Source organism: Chrysochloris asiatica, unplaced genomic scaffold (genome assembly GCF_000296735.1).
Source record: "Chrysochloris asiatica unplaced genomic scaffold, ChrAsi1.0 scaffold00096, whole genome shotgun sequence".
Taxonomy (NCBI): Eukaryota; Metazoa; Chordata; class Mammalia; order Afrosoricida; family Chrysochloridae; genus Chrysochloris; species Chrysochloris asiatica.
Genome location: NW_006408614.1, coordinates 8,525,006 through 8,533,932, shown reverse-complemented (window position 1 = coordinate 8,533,932; position 8,927 = coordinate 8,525,006).

The following is an 8,927-nucleotide window of genomic DNA, read 5'->3' as shown; positions in this document are numbered from 1 at the left end:
CAAAGCCATGCAGCGGCTCCATGGGTAATAGCTAAAGATTTGTTCCTGTAACAACTCCAAAAGCCAAAGCCACTGCCATTAAGTCAATTCTGACTCATAGCGACCCGTAGGGCGAAGTGGAACTGCCCCATAAGGGTCCCAAGGTTGTCAGCTACTGGAGCACACCACCTGGAATTTGTCCAGTGGAGCAGTGGTGGGTTTGAGAAGAGGCTGGAATAGGTGCCTCCCCGGCCTCAGGGACACATTCAGGAGCCCTGAGCCTGTTTGACCCCACAGGAAGCCCCTCCTCTTCCTTTTCACATCGGCTTTCAGGGCTCACAATACACATTTACATCTTAAAAGAGTGTCCCCTTTTGCTAGGGGAAATGCCCTAGGCCACCTCACAGAAATCCAGACCCTCTGAACACAGGTATTGGAGGAGAAGGGAAGGCTGAAGTTTCCACAGGGACGCCCCGCTGTGTTGGTGTTAGAATTCAGGACCTGGGGTGGAAACTGGAGCCATACTCAGGCACAGCACCCCTGATCCGAGCCCTAAGCACCTCCACATCCAGGACTGGTGCAAGGCTGGCCCAGAGTCCCATGGGGCCACCCTCTCCCTCCAGACTGGCCTTTAGTGGCCCCAGTTACAAAGATTTCAGAGCCAAAGGCAGAGGAATCTAAGCTGAGGTAGATCTTGGAGGTCTGCTTGGAAAAAGAAATAAAAGCTGGTTAACATTATTTGCAAACAGCTCAAGGCATACTTGCTAGTTTGCAAAGATTCCATTTCACTTTTCAGGGGAGAAGCTGCATGTGATCCAGTCAGGATTCAAACTGTGTTTATATTGGACCAGTAAGTACCAGGCTTCTCCGAGGTGGAACAGAGGGTTAATGCACTCGACTGCTAACCGAAAGATCAGGGTTCAAGTCCACCCATAAATGCCTTGGAAGAAAGGCCTGGTGATCTTCTTCCAAAAATTGTTTCTGTCAAGTGCTGTCGAGTTGGTTACGACCCATAACGACCCTGTATAGGGTTTCTGAAGAGCAGCTGGTGAGCTTGAACCACAGATCTTGAGGTTCACACTGACTTTACAGTCCAGTGCATTAACCCACTGAGCCCACAGGAGCACAGTTCTACGGTAACACACAGGATTGTCATGAGTCAAGATTGACTTGCTGGTTAATAACTGGTTCCCTTTTCTGAGAAAAAATTAGTGTTGGTGTCTGACGGATGCTGTAGTCAGCTAACCATTGAGCTGCTAACTGACAGGTTGACAGTTTCGATCCACCAGCTACTGCTTGGGACAAAGATGAGACTGTCTGCTCCCACCAGGATTTACAGCGATGGAAACCCTATGTTGTTGTTGTTGCTAACTGCCGTCAAGTTGATTCTGACCCATAGCGACCCTGTATAGGGTTTCCAAGGAGCGACTGGTGAGCTTGAACCACTGACCTTGAGGTTCAGACAGCTTTGCAATCTGGAGCATTAACTCACAGTGCCACACCAGGACTCCTGGAAACCCTATAGGGCAGTGCTACTCTGTCTCCCGTAGGTTCACTGTGAGCCGGAGTTGGCTCCACAGGACTGGGTAGTGGAGGGGGACTCAGTTGCCCTTACAGCCAGCCAGAGCCGGATGGAACAGCCGTTTGTAAATGACACATGGCTTGATGAACAATAAGATGACACCAGCAATGAATATTTATTGACTGTGTTGGCTCAATGGTTAAAGGCTCCTCTAGTAACCTAAAGGTCCACAGTTCAAACCCACCAACAATTTCTTAGGAGCAATGTCCTGGCAATCGGCTGCCTTAAAGATTTCAGTCTAGAAAACCGTACGGGCCAGTTCTGCTCTGTCACACGGGGTTGCTAGGAGTCGAAATTAACTCAATGACACCCAGCACTAACAACTGCCTGACAGATAGTTCACATTTATCTCTTTGAACCGTAATAACAGTCTGCCAGTTGCTGTCAGCTCAGACTTCCAGAGACTCCATGTGTGTCAGAGTAGAACTGTGTTCCATTGGGTTTTCATCAGCTGGTTGTCCAAAAGGAGATCACCAGGGCTTTCTTTGGAGACACTCTGGGTGGATTTCAATCGCCATTTTTTCTGAGACTATTCAAGGGCTTTGCTACTAGTGGTCACCATGGACTCATAGAGTACACTCACTTTACAAACACGGAACCTGACACCCACAAGGTTTCAGGCTTGCAGCTCTCAGCTCTCAAGTCCTTCTGGGTTGGAGGCTCTGAGAGCCCCCTGTTGGCACTCAGCCTGGGGCTCTCTTCTCGCCCTGTGAGAGGAGCACACTTCTGACACAAGGCAAAACAACCCGACACGCATGGAGTTCCAGGAGCCATAAGGCCGTCTGTCAACACTTGAAGAAAGTCTGTGTCACTGAGTCCCAAGACAAACACTTCCTTCTACTGCACTGGCCTGCAGAGGTGTGGGCAGCAGGGAGTGTGCTCCTAGCTCACCCTCTCCTCGGGGCCTCTTTGGTCCAGGCCACACCTTTCATCCCTGCACAGGTAGAGCCAGTCCTCTTGTGACCCCAGGGACAGACGGGGCAGCTCAGCCAGCCATCTGCAATGCTGTCCTTGGATGGCTGGAAGCAGGGCTGGAGGTTTCTGGAGTAGTTCTCTGGAGGAGGAGAATTCACTTTAGATGACTAAGGTCAGTGGGCACCCAAGGCAGGCCTCAACCAAGTTCACCAGAGCAGCCAGCGCAAGGAACACCAGAGAATTGGGGACTTCCTCAGTCATGCTAGAGAGGAAACAGAGGGTGGGAAAATACAATGTGCCTACCAGACCAAAACCAGAGCAAACCCAAGGCTGTCAGTACATTCTTTAGAGTAGATCTGTGCCTTAGGGTTTCCTTAGCTGTCATCTTCATATAGGAGTCCTGGTGGCACAGTGGTGAAGCGCTCAGCAGTTGAATCCACCAGCCCCGCCTTGAGAGTCTGCACCCTGGGAACTGTGAGTTGGAATCTGCTCAGTGCCAATGGGTTTAATTTCGGTTGGAAAGATCCCTGGTGGTGCACTGGTTTGGTGTTTAGCTGCTAACTGAAAGTTTGGAGATTTAAACCCACCAGGTACTCCTCAAGACAGAGATGTGGTGGTCAGCTTCCGTAGAGATTTGCAGGTTTGGAAGTGGTGAACAGGAAAAGGTAAAAATATTCACTGCTGTGTCTGCCCAGGAGACAAGCTAGAATGCTAATCAGGTTACTTAATGGAACCAATCCTATGGTTTCCCTCCTGTCTTCAAACAGGTCTGCAACCTAGCCCCTCCCAATTCTGATCCTATATAAGTCCATGCTGACCCACATTCAGTGCTCAGAATCCGGAGAAGTTAGTTCATCTGAGGCAGCCAGCTTAATAAAATCTGAAACTCTGTTTCACCTCTCCGAGCAGCCTTGGTTTGTTTGACGATGGATCAAGAGCTGCTATGACACTCTCGAATCTGAAACTGCTGGAACAATGGGTCTATGGGGGCAGTTTACCCTGTCCTGTAGGGTCGCTGTGAGTTGAAATCCACTGAACGGCATGTGTGTGTGTGTGTGTGTGTGTGTGTGTGTAAGGGGAAGACAGAGGATCTTTATGGAAGCTGATAACCAGGCTTTTCTTACGCAGCACTGTTGGGTGGATTCGAACAGCCAACCTTGAGGTGAGTAGTCGAGCAGAGACCATTTGCGCCACCCAGGAACTTAGAAGGGATGGGACACAGCTTGCAGCCTGTTTTCTTCTACCACACACAGGACAGATGATAGCCACACTGGACACGCACACCCTGTCCCGGGATGAGCCTCTAACTGACACCTTTGAGGGCATGTCAGCTGTGGTCTGTTCCCCCTCAGCAGCACCTGGACAGCACACTAACCCCTCCCCTGACACTAGCCACAGCCTGGTGCCCCCTCTCATGCCCAGATAAGCAGCCACAGAGGCCATGAGAGTGTGAGTTTGATGCAATGGTTGGGGGGAGGCAGGGGAATGGTTGAGAAGTTTCCAGAATCGATGGACATCAGAAGTCCTCCCTTTCAGGACGTGTGACTTCAGACCTCAGATCCACTGTAACTTAGTGAATCTGCAATCCCCTCAACACCTGGCTCAGCTCTGCCAGGTGGTCAAGGCTCCTTACAGGGGAGTCTCCTCACTCTGTGAGGTGGACACGAGACATGCTGGGCTTAGATGGTCATCTGGTCACTTTGGAGGGACACTGTGGGTGCACTCAGAAAGGGAGACTGAACAGCGTCCCCTAAAAGAGCTATGTGCAAAGAAGTAAACAGATGTAAGATCCTACAAGGGATTATGGCACCTTCTGGGATCAGAAGAGGTGGCAAACACCCACCCTTTGCTCCCTTGAGCCTGAAGGGTTGGGTTCAGAGCCAGGGAGTGGACCCGGAGCCCGGCAGACCTGCATCTCAGAAGCCAAGGGCTCTTAAGCAGACACCGTGTGACCTTTGCCAGGCAGAATAGAGCTGGGACCACAATAGTGTAGAACTATAACTTAGTGAAGCTTAGAAGGCTTCAGAAAGCATCTCAACTCAATTTTATTGGGAAAAAGAAAAGCTTATCTCCTTTTACATAAATAAAGTTTATGATGGGTTCTTAGGAACACACCGAAGCTGTCTTCAACGTCCTCCTCAAGTTGAGCAGAAGTAATTAAGGTTGTTTATTGAATCTGACTTGGGCTCTAATCTTCTACCCAAAGAAACGTAGGTTAAAGTTTTAAGAATAATGTAAGGATGTGTTCTCTTGTTATGTTTCCTGTCAAGAATGATAGTCCCAAATGGCAGTATACCTTTTAAGATACATGTAAATGGAGTTTTAATAAGCTAGTTGGCAAGAACCCCATTCAATAAACATAAATCACAATTAAATACATGCTTAACTGCACTAGCGTGAATTTTTATTGGCTATTATGTCATCTGCAACACTCCCCAGATGAAGCTGGCCGGTCTGCCACTCATGAGCCCCGGTGCTCTCTGCCCATGGAAGATTGATGATGCCTGTTTACAGTTGTCCTCTCCTGGCTTGGCTTCCTCAAGAAGGGTAGACGGGAGACAGAGCCAGGCTTCCTGCGCCCTCCAAGTATCCGTCAGAGTCCTCCACCTTTGGAGCGATATTCTCCCAGGAAGGTGAGGAAGGGAGGCCGTGAGGAGGCTTATCTGTCATTCCCTTGCTTCAGTTAGAGGCAAAACAAAACATCCCCGGAGAATGTAGAGCAACAAGACAGACCCTATGTGGTTTGGGGGCCTGTAGGATAAGCACTGGACTACTAGTATCAGGTCGATGGTTCAAATCCACCATTCATTCCTTAGAAACCTATACAGGGTCTCTATGAGTCAGAACTGACTCGACAGCACTGCAGAGCATCATGGTATCACTGATGTATATCTAAAAGATTTCTGCCTTAGAGTTTAGTATTAAGTAGACCAGGGATGGGGAACCATTTTTCTGGCAAAATTTATAACATCATTTGTGGGCCATGCAAAATTATCAACTTGAAAATTAGCCTGCTATGTAGTGACGAATCAGGCTGCAAACCGCAAGGTCAGCAGTTCGAAACGACCAGCTGTTCCATGGGAGAAAGATGAGGCTTTCTGCTCCCGTAAAGATTTACAGCCTCGGAAACCCTGTACAGGATTGCTATGAGTCAGAACAGACTCCACGGCACACAACAACAACAACATATTTGGTCAAGCATTTGTGGTGCTGTGGGCTAATGTGCCAGGCTGCAAACCATTTGAACTGCAAGGTTGGCGGTTCAAGCTTACCAGCTGCTCCTCGGAAACCCTATATAGGGTCGCTATGGGTTGGAACAGACTCGACAGCACTTAACAACAACAACAACAACGTGAGTCCTGGTGGGCTGCTGCAGGATAACACTGGACCACAAGGTGGGTTTGGACAGCAAAGTGAGCAGTTCAAACTAACCAGCCACTCCTTGGAAACCCTATACAGGGTCAATATGAGTCAGAACAATGTGATACCGTATTTGGTAAAGCGGAGGGTTGAGGGGAAAAGGGGAAGACCCCAACAAGATGGATTAGTACAGGGGCAGCAGCAAGGGGCTCAGGTCTAGCAACAACTGTGAGGTTGGCGCAGGATTGGGCAGTGTTTCATTCTGTTGTGCACAGGGTCACTATGAGTCGGTGCTGACTCGACGGCACCTAATAACAACAACAATGTGATGGCTGGAACTGTGGTTGCCTTGGCAGGGCCAGACCAAATGATTTCGCAGACCTTACACACCCCACAAGCTGTATGTTGCCCACCCTTGAAGTAGACCTTCATCCCAGAGCTGGAAAAAAGCAAACACAAATGGTCTTTGAAGGAAAACGCTCTGAACCTAGGCCCCAGATTTCCCAAATATGAAGATTCTCTGATCATGAACTCTCAATGAAGCAAAAACTCATTAAGAAACAAGATACCATGAACGTAAATAAACAACAGACATCAGAACCAGACCTGCAAAAACATAGATACTAGTACTATTGGGTTTAAAAAAGAAAAAAAAAAAAAAAAAAACTACACACTGATTCTGACTCTTGGCAACCCCATGTGTTAGAGAGCAGAACCGCTCCACAGGTTTCTCATAGCAGATCACCAGGCCTTACTTCCACGGAGCTGCTGGCTGGGTTTGGACCTCCAAGTTTTAGGTTTTACACCACATTTGAATGATTAGCTGTCATTGTTGTTATTATTGTTAGATGCCATTGAGTTGGTACAAACTCATACCAACCTTATGCACAGTACAATGAAACACAGCCTGATCCTGGGCCAACCTCTCTACTGTTGCCACGCTTGAGCCCATTGACGCTGCCACTGTGCCAATCCATCTCACTGGGGGTCTTCTCCTTTTTCTCTGACCCTCCACTTTACCAAACATGATATCCTTCTCTGGTGACTGGTCCCTCCTGACAATATGTCCCAAGTATGAGAGATGAAGTTTGGCCATCCTGGCATCCAAGGAGCACTCTGGCTGCACTTCTTCCAGAATGGATCTATTGGTTCTTTTGGCAGCCCATGGCACTTTCAATATTCTCCTCCAATACCATAACTTAACAGCATCAATTCTTCTACGGTCTTCCTTATTCACTGTCCAGCTTTTGCATGCATGTGAGGTTATTGAAAATACCATGGCTTGGGTCAGACTCGCCTTAGTCCTCAAGCTGACATCTTTGCTCTTCAACACTTTAAAAAGTTCCTGTGCAGCAGATTTGCCTAATGCAATACATCATTGATCTCTTGACTGCTGCTTCCATGAGTGTTGATAGTTGATCCAAGAAGAATGAAGTTCTTGACAACTTCTATCTTTTCTCCATTGATGAGAATGTTGTTTATTGGTCCAGTGGTGAGGATTTTTGTTTTCTTTACATTGAGATGGAATCCATACTGAAGGCTGTGCTCTTTGATCTTTATCAGTAAATGTTTTAAGTCCTCTTCACTTTCAGCAAGCTAGGTTGTATCATCTGCATATTGCAGGTTGTTAATGAGTCTTCCTCCAATCCTGATGCCACGTTTTCGTTGTTGTTGGTGGTGGCTGTGTGCCATGGAGTTGATTCTGACTCATAGCAACCCTGTACAGGGTTTCCAAGGCTGTAAATCTTTACAGGAGTAGAGATCCTCATCTTTCTCCCGCGGAACAGCTGATAGTTTTGAACTGCTGACCTTGCGGTTCACAGCCTGATTCGTAACCACTACGTTACCAGAGCTCCTTTTTGTTGTTGTTGTTAGGTGTCCTCAAATCAGTTCAGACTCATAGTAACCCTGTGCCCGACAGAATGAAACTCTGCCTGGTTCTGAACCAGTCTCACGGTTATTGCTACACTTAAGCCCATTGTTGCTTCCACTGCGCCATTCCATCTTCTTAGGGGTCTTCCACTTTTTCATTGATCCTCCTCTTTTGTTGTTGTTGTTGTTAAGTGCCATCGAGTCGGTTCCGACCCATAGCGACCCTGTACAGGGTTTCCGAGGGTGTAAATCTTTACGGGAGTAGAAAGCCTCATCTTTCTCCCACCATGATATCTTTCTACAGAGACTGGTCCCTCCTGATGACATATCTAAAGCATGAAAGATAAAATCTCACCATCCTGGCTTCTAAGGAACACTCTGGCTGGACTTCTTCCAACACAGATTTGTTTGTTTTTCTAGAAGTCCAGGATACTTTCAATATTACTCTCCAACACCATGATTCCAATGCCTCAATTCTTCTACCATCTTCCTTATTCACTGTCCAACATTCACATGCATATAAAGTGGTTGAAAATACCATGGTTTTGGTCAGGCGCACTTGCATCCTTAAACAGAATTATTAGATATTGTTTTTGTTGTTAAGTGCCATAGAGTTAGTTCCAACTCATAACGACCCTAGAGGGTTTCCAAGGAGCAGCTAGTGGGTTTGAACCTCTGACCTTGTGATTAGCTGATCCTACAGCACCATACCAGGAGCCTTATGAATTATTAGATACAGACTACAAAGTTAGAATGTGGGAAAGATGTAGACGTGGAAAATGAGAAATAGACTTCAAAAGACATGAAGGGTGAAAAGAAGAGCCAATGTGTCTAACTGAAATTCCAGAAGACACTTGGAAAAGGGGGGTGTCAGGAGGGGGAGAGGAGATGTGATTTGCCAGGAGAAAGGGTGAGCAAAGAAAATAAAAAGATTGTGAGAAAATCCAGAAACACCCTGATGGTGTATTTGTGGAGCTTATTTTCCTGGTGTGCTGCCATAGGATAAGTACTAGACTACTAGCCACAAGGCCGGCGGTTCAAAGCCCACAGCTGCTCCTTGGAAGCCCTATATAGAGTCACTAAGAGTTGGAACCAACTTGAAAACACTGAACAACAGCAACAACATTGTCTATGTGTAAGTAACATTTATACAGATAAATCCTTATACAGATATTGTCTATGTGTAAGTAACATTTATACAGATAAATCCTTATACAGA